At 45.6% G+C, this 18679-nt stretch overlaps 1 long non-coding RNA gene across 1 annotated transcript; it reads left to right on the top strand.

Annotated features, from left to right (window-relative positions):
- The first annotated feature begins 760 nt into the window (after positions 1-760).
- Positions 761-14738, top strand: LOC140613480 (uncharacterized). Its single transcript, XR_012014490.1, has 4 exons — positions 761-813; positions 4542-4739; positions 13860-13966; positions 14639-14738. It is a non-coding gene; the product is annotated as an uncharacterized lncRNA (long non-coding RNA).
- Positions 14739-18679: the final 3941 nt, after the last annotated feature.

Raw genomic sequence — 18679 nt, 5'->3', positions numbered from 1 at the left:
TCTTAGACATGAATCATACAGGTAGTGGGCAGTGAGTAAGCGTTCACACCATGGCATTGGGGGTCTTGGATTTGAATCCTGGTCCCCCATTTACTAGCTGTATCATCTTGGCTGGTTACTAACCACCTAGGAGCCTGTGTGTCCTCATCTATAAAATAGGGGTAATAATAGCCTTTCTTTCAAAGGTTGCTCTGAAGATTAGGTGAGATGCACAGCATGCACCTGGCAAATGGAAGGGGATCCAATAAATGTTAGTTACTATATATATATATATACACACACACACACACACCATGCTGGCCATGGAAGGAGTACATTGGTATTTGTCCGAACAAGTTTCACTAGCAGCATCAGAAACATATATCCTGCCTTGGAAATGTCTCACATAATAGATTGTGTTTGCTCAACTTGCTCTGCACAGTGCTTTGAACACCAGGCATCTAGGAAGTACTCTGGATGACGATATTACCCACCTGCATGAGTGGGTTTGATGGCTTTTCCAAAGGGCTGGTATTTCAGTTGTGCAACTGTAACTGCTTCGTGGCAATAGAAAAGATTTATTTTTTGGACCCCAATCAACCCTTAGCCCCATTTCTCAAACTCCAGCTATATCACAAGGTGTCAATGTCGTGTGGTATTAACGTCTGGTCAGAGGTGCCAGTGGCATTTTGCAGATGTAATGGAGAGCCCACATTGTCCAAGATTGCTTTGTGATGCGTCCTGCCCTGAGCCTCGCTTGCCCTTTAAGGCTCAGTTGGCGAGAAAATTCCCCTGCCAGCTCACCTGGAAGGCAAGGGAAAGACACAAGGACAGGTTTGTTCAACTGCATAGGAGTCTGGGGCCTCAGACTGGGATAAAAGATGCCACCCAATGAGGGAAAGAGTCTAGTAATCATCTTCCTCCAGACCCGAGTCGCAAAAAGGGGAAGATTTCCCATGGTTAAAAAATTAGGCTTAATGGAGTGATTTTCAAATGTGGGTGATTGCCCGGCTCAGAAGAAGACAACAGGAGTGGGGGGGGGGGCAGAGAAAAAGGTGAGGCTTTCTATCAGAGGGTTACTCTTGTCAATGAAGGAAGCAGTTAAATCATGGATGACTGGTTTGAAGGACCAGATTTTTTTAAAAAAGATTTATTTGTGTGAGACACAGAGACAGAGGCAGAGCAGGACTCGATCTCGGGACCCCAGGATCACACCTGGAGCTGAAGGCAGACACTCAACCACTGAGCCACCCAGGCGTCCCATGTAGGACCAGATTTCTTGACCTGAAGAACCACGTGGTTGCTTCAATCTGGTCTGTTCTTACCGGCTTGTTGTCACTTGCACTAGAGAAATTGAGTCAGCCTGACACACTTTTCCTAGTGTAAGAGCCATGCCTTCAGGAAAGTTTCTGTGTCCTGCAGCTCAAAGTGGGCCCATTTTCTTCTAAATCTTGGTGACGGGGAGCTGACAGGACTGGTTCAAATAGTGGTTCAGCACAGACTTGCATTGGTACTTGGGCAAATCACCTGACCTCGGGCTCCTCATCTATAAAATGAAATTAATGAAAGACACTACTTGGGGAATGCACATGTAATGGATTAAAAAAAAAAAGAGTATTTGAAAATCCCAACTGACTCTAGACACTTCTTGCCTTTTAAGGGAGGTAGACATGCTTCATCCCAGTGAAGAAATAGATTTTTCATTTGGGCCCCTCCCGAGAGAAGGAAAAGAGAGACAGACAGGCAGAGAGACACACAGAGAGAAGGAGCACTAGCTAGCACACGATTGGGTAGAAATTCTGCTGTTTAACCAAGCACGTTAGCCACGGTGGGACCAGAGCAGAATATGACTCTAGTGGCTGGAGAGGACTGAATTGCTTTACCCAATAAATAGGTTCCCAGGGTTTCTAGTGGCCAGTGAGAGAGGAAGAGGAGAGAGTATGGCCCAAGCAATACTGCAGAAGGCAGATGTTAGAGGGCCTGGCCAGCCCAGCCGTTCTTCAATCTACCTGTTTTTTTTTTTTTTTTTTATTTATGATAGTCACAGAGAGAGAGAGAGAGAGAGAGAGAGAGGCAGAGACACAGACAGAGGGAGAAGCAGGCTCCATGCACTGGGAGCCTGATGTGGGATTCGATCCCGGGTCTCCAGGATCGCGCCCTGGGCCAAAGGCAGGCGCCAAACCGCTGCGCCACCCAGGGATCCCAATCTACCTGTTTACACACATCGAAGCACGCAGAAACATCCTTGGTACCAGCGAGCATTTAATCAACAGCAGCTAGTGGCCATGTAGCAAAGTGACAGCATCGTTGTCTTCAGAGAGTCCCTCTCCCAAGAAGAATAGCATCATGTCTCTCATGGGGTATGTGTCTGTGTGTCTTGGGGGAGCAGGATAGATAGCAAAGAGGAATGTAATGGGTTCAAATTCTGGTTCTGGAGCATTTGTTTCTCTTTCTTTAATTTTCCATTTCTAAACCGGGACAAAAAATTAGTGACATCTCATCTCATATGATTTATGCAACGTTTAAACAAGATAATCTAGATAATTCATGTGTCGGGCACTTAGCCTTTATTTATTTATTTATTTATTTGGCGCTTAGCCTTTAGAAAATGTTAGCTTTTGCTAGAATTCTGTAATAATCATCTTGTGAAGATGGTGCACCGTCCCAGAGCATATGCTTTGTGCTTTTTATTTTAAAATTTACATGTAGAGATGTAGTTGAGGGTCTGACTTGGTTTCAGCTCCTGTCTTGATCTCGGGGTGATGGGATCAAGCCCTGTGTTGGGCTCTGCACTCCGCACCGGGTCTGCTTCAGACTCTTCTCCATCTGCCCCCCACCCCCAGGCAAGCTCTTCTCTCACTCTAAAATAAATAAATGTTTGGGGCAGCCCTGGTGGCGCAGTGGTTTAGCGCTGCCTGCAGCCTGGGGTGTGATCCTGGAGACCCTGGATCGAGCTCCCTGCATGGAGCCTGCTTCTCCCTCTGCCTGTGTCTCTGCCTGCCTCTCTCTCTCTCTCTCTCTCTCTCTCTGTGTCTCTCATGAATAAATAAAATCTTTAAAAAAATAAAATAAACGTTAAAAAATGTACATGTATATTCAATATAAAAACCTTGACAAAACATATAAAGAACGCAGAAAGACAACAGGCGCTCCAACAGAAAGATCACCAGTGCTAACATTTTGGTTTATGTCTTTCAATTTTTTTTTCCTCCCGAGTGTATGGACATCTTTGTTCTATCTTTTCAAAATGGGATACTGTTCTATAGCCTGCCTTTTTTTTTTAAAACCTAGCAATAGACTGTGAACTTTTCCCCATGGATGAGTTGCTTCTTAAAATAGATGTTCCAGTGGAAGCAGCCACACCGGGGCCAGCCGATTCATTACTATTCTCTTTTACAAACTAGGGGGGACGTCTTTTAGCCATCCAAATCTGGGAAACACTGCACACACATATCCTTGTTGGAAAGTGAACAGTGCATATTAACATGGTAAAGGCTCTGAGAAGCTTGTCCATAGAGAACCTGCCTGACTTGGATTAGATCAGTGTTTCCCAAACTAATTGAATACTGCAAAGCCACCTATCCTCCTACCTCCCACTGATGTCTCAGGAATCATTTGGGAAACACTCCTGCAGCTGAGGATTCCTTAAAATTAGGGAGCAGGTCTTGCCCATCTTCACTGTTACCACACGGCCTTACAAATGGATTTTTAAGAAATTATGGAAAATGGGATTGGCCTGATGAATCCACTTTCTAACCAACACGCGTGTGAACCAGGGGCCAAGGTTAGAGGCTGGGGCTGTGCTCTGAAGTGTCGCTGTGTGTAAAGCTAATTGGCCCCTTTGGGGGTGAACCTGTGAACTTGGCCTTGTTAGCACCAGCACAAAACAGCTGCGTTGGTTTCTCTGGAGCCTTGAATTTGTTTCCTTCCCCAGATTCCCATGCCGCCCTCCAGGTGGCGATGTGGGTTTGTCAACCTGGGAGCCTGGAGCTCTGGCCAAGCAAAGCTTAAAATTGAGACAGGGGTGGGTGAGGAAGGGCACTGGGAGGGAGTGGTCCTTGAAAACCAGAGGATACACTGTCAGGTGTGCAGCTGGCACGATGCGGAGGCGCAGCCTCATACACTGAGTGTAGGACACAGGTTTTTAAAGAATCTGATGAGTCAGTTAGCCAATAAATACCACTAGCATTTTTTGAGCACCAACTGGGACTGGTAATACGCCAGATAATTTCCTTCAGGATTTCTTTATCTCCCCCCAACACACCCAGGAGGTATCCTGCAGCTGGAAGTAGCAGAACTGGACATCCAACCCTGGTCCTGCATCTGAGTGCTCTGCTAGGTTGAAACAAGGAGATGTGGACCCAGGGTGAATACTGTGAAATATTTATCGATCCTTCTATCCAACTATCATCAATGAGTCGACCTATCTACCTGCTTCTCATTTCATTTGTACAGGATGGGCCTAATAGCCCTATGTGGTTGGAAAGAATATTCCGGGAGAGAATTCTGGGAGAGAATTTTCTGATTTCATTACATCTCTTATGATTTTTATTCTCTTATAGATTGGGGCTCCAGGGGGTGGCCTCGCAGGCCACTCCTTAATTCCACCGTACTGATAGGGGCTGTGCAGAGGGCCATAAGGACGTCTCAAAGGGAAACTAGCCCTGACCTGGAGGGCGATGGAAGACAGAAGGATTCAGTTAGCTGTGCAATGTCGGGGACGGCTATTTCAGCCAGGACAGCACATGCAAAGGCCTGAGGTCAGTGAGAACATGGTTATTAGGGAACTGAAAATCATTTAGTGTGGCTGGTGCGCAGGGTAAGGGTGTGTGATGCTGGGCAGGGGTCGGGGGAAGAGTGAGGAAAGGCTAAAGAGTTTCTCAGTCAAGACAGTGAAGGGCCTTGTAAGTTGTGTCGAGGCGCTTGAACTTGATCCCGAGCAAAACTGAGAATCCCTGAAAGGTTTTAAGGCAGATGATGAAATGGATTTGCATTTTAGAAGGAGCACTCTAGTGATGGGAAAGGGGTTAGGAGGGATGGGCGCGTGTGCCAGCGTGTGCACACTCCGGCACCCGTTGCTGGGGCACGCATGGTGTGGTGGGAGCACCGCGGGGCCACAGTTCAGAGGAGGTTGCACTGCGTCCTGCAAGAGAGGAGGGGGCCCTGACCCGAGGAAGCTACAGCACTCTGCGGGAGACAGTTGTAAGCAAATTGGAGAAGAATTAACCTCTGGCTACTGACCAGGAGCTGAGGGTGACATTTTGGGGGTTCTCTGGGTTTTGGTAACAGCACATCCAAGGTATTAGGCCATAACCAGGTGGCAAAAATGCTCCATAGGGGTGACTGACCCGTCCCTCTTCACCTCCGACTAGTAGCGCTTCACAATTTCTTTTTCCCTCCCTCTTTTTTTTTTTTTTTTTAAATCTCTCCTCATGGGATGTCTGGGTGGCTCAGTGGTTGAGTATCTGCCTTAGGCCCAGGGCATGATCCCAGGATCCTGGGATCAAGTCCCACATCGGGCTCCCTGAATGGGGCCTGCTTCTCCCCCTGCCTGTGTCTCTGCATCTCTCTCTGTCTCATGAATAAATAAATAAAATCTTAAAAAAAATCCTCCTATAGCATGCAGTAAAGAGCAGGGGTGTCAGAGTCAGACTGGTGTTAATCACAGCACTAATGATTATTAGGGTATTTTAACTTTGATGATCCTCATTTATTCCATTATAAATGGGGATGAATGCACCTGCCCCACTGGGCTAGGGTTATGATTCGTGCAGGTTTTCCCTTTTGGACTCAAACCCAGTGCTCTCTCCGGTGGGTGGTAAATGGTACCACCTGATAACCCATTTACCTACGCCCAAACCACCTGCCCTCTTTCCCTTGATTCCCACCCACGTGATTCACTGTCACCCATTGCCTTGATGGCTTCTTAATTGATCACCTGCTTCCACTTCTCTCCTTTGAGGACCCTCGCTCTGTCTTCTCCATAGAGCAGCCAGGGTGATCTTTTTTGTTGTTTTTTTCTATTTTGTTTTTGGATAACAACAACTTTATTGAGATAGAAGTCACATACCATAAAACGTTAAGGGACACAATTCAGGAGTGCCTGTCTGGCTCAGTCGGAAGAGTATGCAACTCTTGATCTCGGGGCTGTGAGTTTGAGGCCCATGTTGGGTGTAGAGATTATTTAAGTAAATAAACTTAAAAAAAAATAAAGTGGGCAATTCAGTGGTTTTCGTGTCTTCATGGAGTTGTGCGACCATCCCAACACTGATCTAAAATGAGAGTGTTTTATTTTTTTATTTTGCAAAGATTTTATTTATTAGAGAGAACACAAGCAGAGGGAGGAGCAAAGGGAAGCAGGCTCTCACCCGAGCAGGGAACCCAGTGCGGGGCTCAGTCCCAGGACCCTGGGGTCATTACCTGAGCTGAAGGCAGACGCTTAACTGACTGAGCCACCCAGGTGCCCCTAATAGAGCATTTTAATCACCCCAAAAAGAAACACGGTGTCCATTAGCAGTCTCTTCCTATTCCTTCCTCCCCAGCCAGCCCCCTACCCCACTCCAGGCAACCATTAATCTACTTTCCATCTCCATGGATTTGCCTATTTGGACATTTTGTCGTAATGGAATCAGACAGTATGTGCTCTTTTGTTTCTGGTCTCTTTCACTTAGCATGGTTTTAAAGTTCATCCCTGTCATAGCATGTAGCAGTATTTTATCCTCCAGGCAAAATAATGTCATATTGTGTGGATAGATCATATTTTGATTATCTGGTCATCATGGATGGATATTTGAGTTGTTTCTACTCTTTGGCTGTCGTGCAAAACGTTCCTATGCACATTCATGTACATTTTTGTGTTGACATATGTTTCTAATTTTCTTGGGTACGTACCTAGGACTGGAATCGCTGGCTGAGTCACATGGTAACTCTGTTTGACATGTTTGAGGGGCTGCCAAACTGTTTTTCAAAGTGGTTGTGGTATTTTATAATCCCACCATCAATGTATGAGGGGGTTAATTTATCTACATTTTTAAAAAAGATTTTGTTTATTTCTTCATGACACACAGAGAGGCAGAGACATAGGCAGAGGGAGAAGGAGGCTCCCTCTGGGGAGCCTGATGGGGGACTCGATCCCAGGACCCCGGGATCATGAGCAGAGGTGCTCAACCACTGAGCCACCCAGGTGCCCCAATTTCTCCATATTTTTGTCAACACTTGTCATTGTCTGCTTTTTTGAGTATGGTCATCCTGGTGGGTGTGACGTTTTGGGGATTCTCATTGTGGTTTTGATTTGCATTCCCCTAAGGACCAGTGACATTGAGCATCTATCTCTTCACACATCTATTGGCCGTGTGTATATGTTCTTCGGAAAAATGTGTGTACAAATCCTTTGCCCCTTCCCCTTTTGACTTTTCCTTGTTGTGGTACAATATACATAACATAAAAGTTACTGTTTTAAGTTATTACAGTTCAGCAGCCTTAAGTACAACCATCACCACCATCCATCTCCAGAACATATTTATCTTCCCCCAACTGAAACCCTACCCCCTTACTTTCTCCTTTCAGTCCCTGGTAACAACTACTCTCCTTTCTGTTTTGTTATTGCTGTTCTTGTTCTCGGGTTTTTTTTTAGTTTTGCTTTTAAAATAGCCATCCTACTGAGTGTGAAGTGATATGTCATTGTGATTTTGATTTGCATTTCCCTACTGATTCGTGATGTAGAGCATCTTTTCATGTGCTTATTGGACACCTGTACTTCTTTGGAGAAATGTCTAAAATGTCTATTCATGTCCTTTGCCATTTTTAAAAAATGGAATTGTCTTTTTAATATTGAGTTGTAAGAGTTTTTTTTTTAAGATTTTATTTATTTATTTGACAGAAAGAGCACAAGTGAGCACGAGCAGGGGGAGGGGCAGAGGAGAGGGAGAAACAGTCCTCCCGGCCCCGCCCGCAGGACTTGGTCCCAGGACCCTGGGATCACAACCTGAGCCAAGGCAACTTGACCCACTGGGCCACCCCAATGCCCCGGAAGAGGTTTTTTTTGTTTTTTTTTTTCTCTTTTTAATATGTTCTGGATTGAGGTCCCTTATCAGATGTATGATTTGCAAATATTATCCCTATTCTATGAGTTGTATTTTCACTTTCATGACAGTGTACTCTGAAATCAAAGTTTTTATTTTTATTTTTTTAACGATTTTATTTATTCATGAGAGGCACACAGAGAGAGGCAGAGACACAGGCAGAGGGAGAAGCAGGCTCCCTGCAGGGAGCCCGACATGGGACTCAATCCCAGGACCCTGGGATCATGACCTGAGCCAAAGGCAGATGCTCAACCACTGAGCCACCCAGGGGTCCCCTGAAATAAAAGTTTTTAAATCTGAGAACTCCAATTTGTCCATTTACTTTGCTTGCTTGTGTTTGGCTGTTATAGCTAAGAAACCTTGTCTAATCCAAGGCCAGAAAGATTTACTCTTAGGTTTTCTTCTAAACGTTTTATAGTTTTAGCTCTTACATTTAGGTCCACGATCCATTTTGAATTAATTATTGTATATGGTGTGAGGCAGAGCCACGGTGATCTTTCAAAACCAAACCAGATGCTGTGACTCCCCTGCTTCAAAGTCTTCACTGGCTTCCCGCTGCTCTTAGAACACAATCCAAGCTCCTCACCACAAGTTTCTCATTTTCATCTCACTGCCACCCTCCCATCCCCCCCCCCAAAGGGCCCCAGTTGGCTGGAGCCAAGGCTGCCTTCTCACTGTTCTTGGTCATGCAAACTCCTTCTGGCTGGGTGTTTTTGCAGGGCTTCCCAACACTGGAAACAGAATTTCTGCCATTCTTTCCACATCAGTGTGAAAGTGCCTTCCTGGCTAAGACCTCTGCTGGCCACTCTACCTACTGTAGGTTTTTCCACTCGCCCCTTGTTCCTGTATTTGTTTCCTTCGCAGCAATTAATAAAGGCTATATCTGCTTTGTTTACCTGCTTACTTGGCTATTGCCCTTCCCCTCACTGAAGTCCCAGGAGGGCCAGGCCCACGTGTCGTCTTTACCATTATCCCTAGCACCTAGTACCGTGCCCGGCACAAGACAGGTGCTCCATAAATGTTTGCTTTAAGGAACAAAGAGAAAGAGGGGGCATTAAAAATGTTCCCTCTGTTCCCAGCTTCCCTTCCACTTTTGCCAATTCCATGACCTTCCTCTTTCATCACCTTTTGCCTGGATTTTCTCCTATTTCCTATTTTCATGGAATATGATCTTATGGAGTAGAGCATCCATTTTCGCCTTTTGTTTTGTTTCATTTTGTTTTCTTACTGCCCTTTCTCTTCTTACTGTTTTTAGTACAGAAGGAGCAGTGCTGAGATTTAGCCTTTTAGCTCACAACAATTTTTTTCCCCTTTTCTGAAACTTTCTCAATAGCAACTCAACACTGAGCTCTCCTGGTCTTTTCCTATGTTTTGAAATGACAAAGATCCACGCCCCCCCCACCCCCCACCCCCAATGAAGAGGTAGGCTCTGTAAGAATAGGATTTCTTTTCTAACTCAGAGAGTAGTTTGTTGAATTCTGGGCAAGTAGATCTCAATGCATACTAAGCAACATTCTTTAAGACCCAATGACACTGGCTCCCTCCTCCTGCGGGTGGGAGCTGGGGCAAAAAAAAAAAAAAAAGACCCAATAACACTGGGGGACACTGTGATTAAAGTATCAAAAAAATTCCAAATTAGAGGATTCCGCAACTGTTGCAACCCTACCGCATACACGATTTAATTAACCAAGCACCTTTTGTGTAGACATTCTGTAAGAAGTAGTAACATATGTTGTCAAAAATCCTGCAGAATAATTTCTTAGAGATGACTCCCTGTTAAAAGAGAGGAACCGGGATCCTTTGTTTGGTGACATATCTCTGCACACATTTCTGCTTCATATCAGTTCGGCAGGATTATATTCATAAAAAAGGAACACACCTTCATCTTAATGTTAAGCTCTGCTCCCCCTGCTGATAGAAATTCTTTTGATGAAAACTGTAGCCAGAAACATGGTTAAAGACCATTTCACCTGAAAGCCTCACATTCTGGATATTTTTTTAAAAATTTGTTTGCCATCTTGTTTATCATTTACAGATATCCAAACGCCTAAGAAGTGAGCCCAAAAGATGATTGAAACTTTTGATCCAAGAAATAACTCACACATTTGTTTTGCTTTGCTCTAATCTTCAGAGCTGTGTATCATGCTGACAAGTCCCAGATTTTTAAAAAAACAGATTTTCCTTTGGGCTTCCCCCTACTCTCTCATTGTGGTAATATTTTCTCCTATCTTTCATCTTCTAAAAAAAGTAGGTGTAACAGTCTAATCAGCCTTTACCAACTTTTCTGCAAGAACAAGGCAGAAAATATGAAGATATAAATCAAGAATTGTTATTATTGTTTATGTGGTAGTGATATATGGTTCCAATGGGCTTTGTGTTTTACATGGCCACTTTGAAAACACAGAATGCTGCTCAGGCACAAGCGATTTGTTTTTGAGCCCTGTGCTTGGATATTTCTAATAAATATTATTCTGCCTCTGATTTTATGATATCAACAAGATACCCCTGCAATAAAATATTTTCAGATTCCTTGTATTGTCTATATTGTCAAACAAAGATAACGTCCCTAAACTTCAAGACTGATAGGTAGAGAAAACATCAGGCATAAAGTAACTAAATATTTGTAAATCATCATCTTGACAATGATAGCTTCATCTGTGGGACAATTTCTGGAAGGATGTGAACCACTCTACCTTAAGCCATGTTACTTCTGGATACAGAAATCAGAGGTGATTTTAATTTTCATTTTCTTTTTTTGCCTTTAGCCATGTTAATTTTTTTCTAACTGTGAACATATATCATTTCTGAAATAAAAGAATAGTACATAAGAAGAGTTGATAAACTAAGTATAAAAATAGAATGAGTAGCCTTCTTGAACGGAAATTAGCATAGCTTCTGAGAAAGTGAAAACCTGATTTATCTTCTATTAATTTTTGAGTTCAGATCGTGCACATTTCTTTAGCTTTTATGGAGACACGGGCAGCCTGTCATCTACCCCCATCCCGATATGAAGCAGGCCGCTATGTCTGCCTGCCCTGAGCCAGGAGGAGCAAGTATCAGACCCTTCTATTTGCCAGTGGAAAATAGGCTTCTCATTTGATTCCCAACTGGCTCCCACTCCAGTCCTGTTTTCCATCTGACTCCTGATTCCTGCTTTTTTCTTCTCCTGCCCTCTCTTCTATCTAAAGCCATGTCATTCCCAAAGACTTGGCCTGAACCCAAACTTCCAGCTCTGAAGAGTGGTGTCTTCCTGCTGCCCACAAACCCATGTAATAGCCATGCCTCACCCACAACTACTCCCCTACTCCCTTATCTCAAGACGGTCAAGGAAGACAAGATTGGAAGCTTTTGCTATATCTTAATAATCCCACCATAGCACCTTTAAATGCCTCATCTTTTAGTCTTGAGAACAGAACTTAATGTGAGATGGCAGAGAAGGCTGGACCAAAAAATACAAAGGTGTGGTGTTTAGAGCAGTGGCTCGAGTATCTCCAAGATCCATCCACTGTGTATGACTAGACTCTGTCCCGACTAGTCAGTACCCAAGCTTTATCAGTTGTTAAATACTTCGATGCCATTCTCAGAGTAAAGTTGTAGCGCTGTAAATGAATGGTATACTTACAAGAGACCTGAACTTGAGTATGACTCAGGGCCAGCGTTACTTTCTCCAAGCCTTGGTTTACACATTGGGAAAATAGAGATGCTAATATTGCCTTGTCCACTTCAAAGAGTTCCTGTGATGATCAAATTGTCACAGGGGATGCAGACGTTCCCAGGAAATTGTGAGAGACTGCACATGGGCAAGAATGATGGTAAAAGTGATCAACTATAATGGTAACAGTGCTGGTGGTGAGGGTCAAGGTGATGCTGATAATAAAGAAGAAAAACTTAGAAACACTGAGGACTATCCCTTTCTGCTTTGATTATCTACCAACACTGTTCCCTGGCTCACAATTCATAGGAACAGTTAGACAGAAGCATATAAACTGGCAGCATCAACCCTGTCTGGTTCATGCCACTGAAGCTCCCAGGTAGTTTCCTGGCCTAGTGCTGATAGGTGCTTCCCTTTGTCCACAGACATTCTTTCCACAATTTATTCACATTCTGGCCAGGAAACCCTTCTCTCTTGTAATTCCCAACACCAGGGACAGATCTTGATGTCTTTAATAATTGGCTAGGAAGCTGAAGCCAGCAAAATGGAAATGTGGGATTATCCCTGTGGGTTCCTGTACTCCTGCACCACATAGTGCAAGCTGGACTCTTCCGGGCTCTCTTCTGATACATGGCTCGTGATCCCCAGACCCAGTCTGGATGAGCTGTTGGTAGTGGCCAGGTGGGGTTAATGATCCCACCTCCTCTCTCCCTCCCTTCCTTTCCTGTTCTTGCCCACCACCCCAACCCACCTTTATGAAGACTGGGTCTGTGCTGAGTCATGTAGGACGCTCCTGCCCAACCTTGACAAGAGCTTCCCACCCTACCCCCCACCACCCTTGGAGAAAGGCACCGAAGAGCTCCACGGAGTCTATTCCAGCAAGGGCAGCACATGCTCACAGAATAATTGGCTCCTATAATTCATTCAGAGCAATGCCTAGGTGGCAGGGAGGTTTAAATCCTGTGGCCTTGAGGGAACAACATATTCTGGAAAGTTTCCTCTTTGCCTTTGTTAATTGTAAAATAAAAATACTTCCTGTAGAGGAGGCCCTTTTCTGGGGAGGGCTTGGCTGTCCCTTCACATAGTAAATGGCCTCTAGGATCCTCTCTTCTCCTTTTCCCTTTGGGATCAGGTGCTTAAAAGTCACACAGCATGTAAGACAGGAGGATATGAAGAGCCAAGTCTTGAACACTCCTACAACCCTTTGATACACAGAGAGCAGGGCTTTAGGTGTGGGAAAGTGGGAGCGGGTCATTTTGTAAGTGGCCTTACAGTCATAAAAGTTCTCAAATTCCACTTTATACATATCTCTAAATAAGATTTGGGCATAAAGCTGTAAAACAGGGTAGCCTGGGTGGTTCAGCGGTTTGGCGCTGCCTTTGGCCCGGGGTGTGACCCTGGAGACCCAGGATCGAGTCCCATGTTGGGCTCCCTGCATGGAGCCTGCTTCTCCCTCTGCCTGTGTCTCTGCCTCTCTCTCTCTCTCTCTCTCTGTGTCTCTCGTGGATAAATAAATAAAATCTTTAAAAAAAATAAAGCTGCAAAACATGCACTGGCTTTTTTGTCAACCCTTAAAACATCACAGTTTCCTTTAGGCCCAGTATTAGCATTTTTTAATCTATAAGGAGTTTCTCTTGACCTCAGAGAGACCCTGGGTATGACCATGAAGCCATCAGATTGACGGTCGGGAGCAACCGGTTTGGGTTTCCATCTACTGGAGGAATTATTCAACGAGCTGTGTTTGACCATCTTGACAGTCCTGTGAGGTTGGTACTGTTACCAGCCTCACTTCACAGACGGGCATACAGACACCTTGCTCAGGATCACAGCTAGAAACTCGTGGAGTTGGGGTACAAATTCAAGCTGGTCTACCATCAAAGCATCTTTCCTTTTTTTTTATTTTTAAAGATTTTATTTATTTATTCATGAGAGATACAAAGAGAGAGGCAGAAACATAGGCTGAGGGAGACCACTACCAACAGCTCATCCCTCCCCTGCAGGGAGCCCGATGCGGGCCTCGATCCCAGGACCCTGGGATCACGCCCTGAGCCAAAGGCAGACACCCAACCACTGAGCCACCCAGGCGTCCCTCAAAGCATCTTTCCATGCTTCTGTTATTAATGATAACATGGCCCATCATTTTATAGCTAACCCTGCACTTATTCATCCACCATGGGCACCTGTGATCATCTTCCTGGTGGTACCAACCTCTACTCCGGCCCCCTCCCAGGGATGGTCTCACAGGAGCTGTCAGGTGAGGCTTTGGTTTCTGCCTGGGTTAAAATCCTCGAAAATTCCCTCCTGAGAAAGTGTAAGACAGCCGATGCCTGGATTGCCCCAGGTGACATCATATTCAAGTTAGTGTGACCTCCCTGAGCTCATTTCTTTGTCCCGGTCACCTCTGCTTCCATCAAAAATAACAGGTTGCTGATAAACTGGCTTTCACCTCCCTGCTCAGATGGTGGACTCTGAATCTCTGCTCAGAGCAGGCCTCTCAAGTTCAAAAGAGCCCTTGTGCTCTGTATTTTGACAGGTTGAGAAATCCAATCCATTTATTTTGAAAACCCATTAAGCCCAGCCAATATGGGATATTTAGAAAGGCCAGAATTTTGCTTCTGGTCAGAAGGTCAGCGCTGTCATAAAGTAACGGCTAAAGGAAGTGAAACAAAACATATTTTATTGTAGAGCTATGATTCCCAAACATTCTTTTAAAGTGTACTTGCAGTTAAAATAAAACAAAGCAAAAGCCCAGCACATTGAATTGCCGGAAATTGCCACCACTATAAACTCTCTTTGTTCAGAGTACATATTCACCTTTGCCCACCCAGTTCTGGGACCAGGGACAGGCGTATAGTAAATGCTCAGTAAGTGCTCAGTGAACGAGCCCCAAAACGATTCATTTTGCTATTTAACATTTTTTCCCTAGCTATTAGTTCCTCTTGTTCCCGATGGCTGTTAAATCATACTCAAGAAAAGAACACCTGATGTTAGTTCTCTGGGGTTTTGGAAAGTAAATTTCAGAATAGGTAAGTTTGACTCTTCTTGGCACCCTTTTTTTTTTTTTTTTTTATGATAGTCACACACAGAGAGAGAGAGAGGCAGAGACACAGGCAGAGGGAGAAGCAGGCTCTATGCACCGGAAGCCCGACGTGGGATTCGATCCTGGGTCTCCAGGACCGCGCCCTGGGCCAAAGGCAGGCTCTAAACTGCTGCGCCACCCAGGGATCCCTCTTCTTGGAATCTTGAATTATATTGTTCATGATACAGATAACAAGGTCTTACGGTCAGATTCTTCAAAGATAACTCATTTGATCCTTGTGAAAGAGGGATGGGGGGTGTTGTTATTTTCATGTTATCCCCTAGGAAGGGTGCCTAAGCAGAGACCGTTCCCTAAAAGCAAATAACCTTACTATGAAGTGATCCTGAATGCAAACGACGTCCAGAAGATGGTGCAAAATGTTCCTGTATTTTCGCACCGAGTAACCCCGCGGTTCACATACTGTCCTCCCTTGATGGGTATCTGGGTGGCCTTCTTTCTGGATCTCCGCTCGCTCTTCTCTTACTTCCCACAATCTGCTCCATCTCCTCCCCACTCCCATCTCCCCAAGTGCCATCCTGGGTGATCACCAGAAGACCCTCGAGGTTCTTTTTTTTTTTTTAATTTTTATTTATTTATGATAGTCACACAGAGAGAGAGAGAGGCGAGACACAGGCAGAGGGAGAAGCAGGCTCCATGCACCGGGAGCCCGACGTGGGACTCGATCCCTGGTCTCCAGGATCGCGCCCTGGGCCAAAGGCAGGCGCTAAACCGCTGTGCCACCCAGGGTTCCCCTGACCCTCGAGGTTCTAAGCCTAGATCTTACCCTTGCCCTGGTGGGATATAGTGGACCCTCATCTGGTATCTAAAAATTTTGGTTTGTGGTTAGAGGGAGCAACATAGAACCTGGAACTGGAGCTGACTCTTGGAGTCTGGTGTTTGACACAATAAATAGGGCTGCTTCTCTCTGCTGAAGCTGCTGAACTGACTGAGGAGGAAGACCCACGGAGAAGCTGACGGAGGTCATGTATCACCTTCTTGAGAAAGTGGCTGTTGGAGAATACGGCTTATAGTGGTGGGAGTCCCAGAGTTGGAGACCTAGCTCTGGGGTACTGGGGGAGGCTGCCCTTCATCAGGACAGAACACTGTGGGTGGGTAGCTCCCAAGGGAAAGGGAGAGGAAGGTATTGGGTTGTGAACACCCAGTTGCTTCCTCCAAACCCATTGACCAGGTAAGTTACTTCTCCCCATCCGGGGAGGAATGAATGAAGAGTGGGAGAGACCATGTGTCACTCCCATAGGTGTCTCTTCTTATGAGGAATCCTTAAAGAGGGAGGCTCCCCTCAACAAAGTGTGGTTTATTGACCCACACTGTTTTTAAAAAGTTGACATAGGGGAAAAAAAAGTTGACATGGGACACCTGAGTGGCTCAGTGGCTGAGCATCTGCCTTTGACTCAGGTCGTGATCCTGGGGTCCTGGGATCGAGTCCCGCATCAGGGAAGCTTGGGATTGAGTCCTCTGCAGGGAGCCTGCTTCTCCCTCTGCCCGTGTCTCTACTTCTCTCTCTCTGTGTCTCATGAATAAATAAATAAAATATTTTTTTAAAAACAGTTAACCTGGTAGGTAAATTTAAAAATAAGATTTGGCATAAAAAACCGAAAGCGGAATGATTTCTCAGCCCTGAGCCTGCGTTCCCACATGGCAACAACAGCTCTGAGCTGAGTCATGCCTGCCCCTTTAGGCAGATCCGTGTGCTTTTGGCTCATTAAGGACCCCTAGGCCTTGTTGTGTAGATATTGCTCTCTCTGATTTTGCTCATTTGCATGACCAGACTGGTCCTTCTGGGCATTTTAGTTGGTGGCCTCTGTTTGACCTGTGTAAACCTAGGGTACTCGGAGTATCCACCGGATTAACAAACCTGTGTCTTGCTAAGATTGCCCATCTCGACGATCATTGCCTCATTTTGTTATTAGCTTAAAGTCTCAGTCTTTTTGTCTCGCTATAGACCTTTTCCGTTGGAGAAGATGAAGGAGGTGAAGGAAAAGGAAAATCCTGTCCTATTAGACAAGGAAGACTCTGAGGCCCAGAGGTTCAGGAACTTGTCCAGGTGTATTGCAGAAAGAAGACACCCCTGTGCTCCCTCGACGTCCACACCACTGCCCCGCAGTTGTGGTCATTTCTGCTTTCCTGGGCATGCCCGATCCAGATGAGCCACGGATTGCACGTTTCTGAAATACACTTTGCCTCCTGAAGGTGACCGGTGGGGCAGAAGCCCAGCCCGACCCGGTTCACCCGGGGATTTTTCAGGATCTGCGATGGGCGAAGAGGTGCAGTGATGACGAGGAGAGAAGAAAGTCAAGAGTCCGTTTTTATAGGCTGCCTGGAACTCTTCTGTCTCATTCAGAGTTGAAAAGGAGTTAATTCAGGGAAGAGCAGGGCAGGGTCAAGCAGGCCAGGTCTCATGCACACATTTTTCCTCTTACCACCTACCGATCTGTAGGATGGATCTATCCTTTCCCTAAACACTTGACATAAGCCAGAGGGGATGATGGTCACTACGACATCCGGATGGACTGATGGATTGATGATTCATCTCAGGGAGTTTTGCGAGGCTCTTCTGTGTGTTTGCTGCAGAAGACATTTTTATTTGTTTTTAGACTCTTTTTAACACCTAGGGGTCCAATATCAAGGCTGAAAAAAGCAGAGATCCTCTGTCTCCAGTAAGAAGGAAGTACGGTAGAGATTTAGAGCACAGGGGTTGGAGTCCTTTGCTCCTCACGGACACGTCTGAGCCTCAGTTTCTTCATATATAAAATAATAATAATCATACCTCTCTTCAAGATGGTTGCTATTAGAATTAGATAACTTTTTGGAAAAGGCCAATAACTCAGTGCCTGGCAAAGAGAAAACACTCGGGGTGTGATAACTCGAATTCGGTTGAGAGATTTTTGTTTTACATCAAGGCCCTCCTTTATGCTTAGCTCTATCCCAGGACCTGGGTGTGTGTTTGTGGGTGCTAACAGACGTGGGGGGCATCTGCAGAGAGTGGTTATGAGATAAATACAAGGACATACTCCTATCCTTGTAAATTAGTGCCTTCCTACACGTTCTGGTGCGAGTCCGGAAGGGGGCATGCTCCTCTGGCTGGAACTGTCGAGAAGGGCTGAGTGGCAGGTGGAAGGAAAAAGGAGTCGGGGATGAATCGCAAGTGAGGGAGGCCGCACTCCAAGGGGGCCAAGCAGATGATGGTGCTGGTTGCTGGCAACAAGGGAAGAAGGTAGTCAGGGCGGGAGTGGCTGCTCAGTTTCCTTTCAACCCAGACCCAGGAACGTCTCCTAAGAGGCAGGAGGTACTTTGAACCGAGTCTTTTTATTATTATTTTTTAAAGATTTTATTTATTTATTCACAAGAGAGACAGAGAGAGAGGCAGAGACACAGGCAGAGGGAGAAGCAGGCCCCATGCAGGGAGCCTGACGTGGGACTCGATCCCAGGACCCCGGGATCATGCCCTGAGCCAAAGGCAGACGCTCAACCACTGAGCCCCCCAGGCGCCCCTTTTCAACCGAGTCTTGTCGCCCTGCCACCTATTTCACCTGGCCTTAGTCGCTGAAACCATTCGGAGCCTCAGTTTTTCATCCATGAAACAGGATGCGTTCTGCTCATCTCATTCGGTATCGTGATGGTAATGAGATCGCCAACACGGTCGGCCTTTGTAAATGGAAAAGCACTGTCCAGACAGGAGGGGCGTGTTGATGGCCCTTTCACCCAGAGGCACGGTTTAAAACACTGAGCAAATCATTCCCTTGCCTAAAACTGCTCTAGTGCTTCCCTATTGCACTTAAAATCCAGGCCTCTCACCAAGGCCCCCTGGACTTCATACACCCCGGCCCCAGACATCCACTCTCCTTTGTTCCTCCAAAGGCTAGGCCA

This window comes from Canis lupus, chromosome 21 (assembly GCF_048164855.1).
Source record: "Canis lupus baileyi chromosome 21, mCanLup2.hap1, whole genome shotgun sequence".
In the NCBI taxonomy this organism is placed as follows: domain Eukaryota; kingdom Metazoa; phylum Chordata; class Mammalia; order Carnivora; family Canidae; genus Canis; species Canis lupus.
This window is presented reverse-complemented; position numbering and strand designations above follow the sequence as displayed.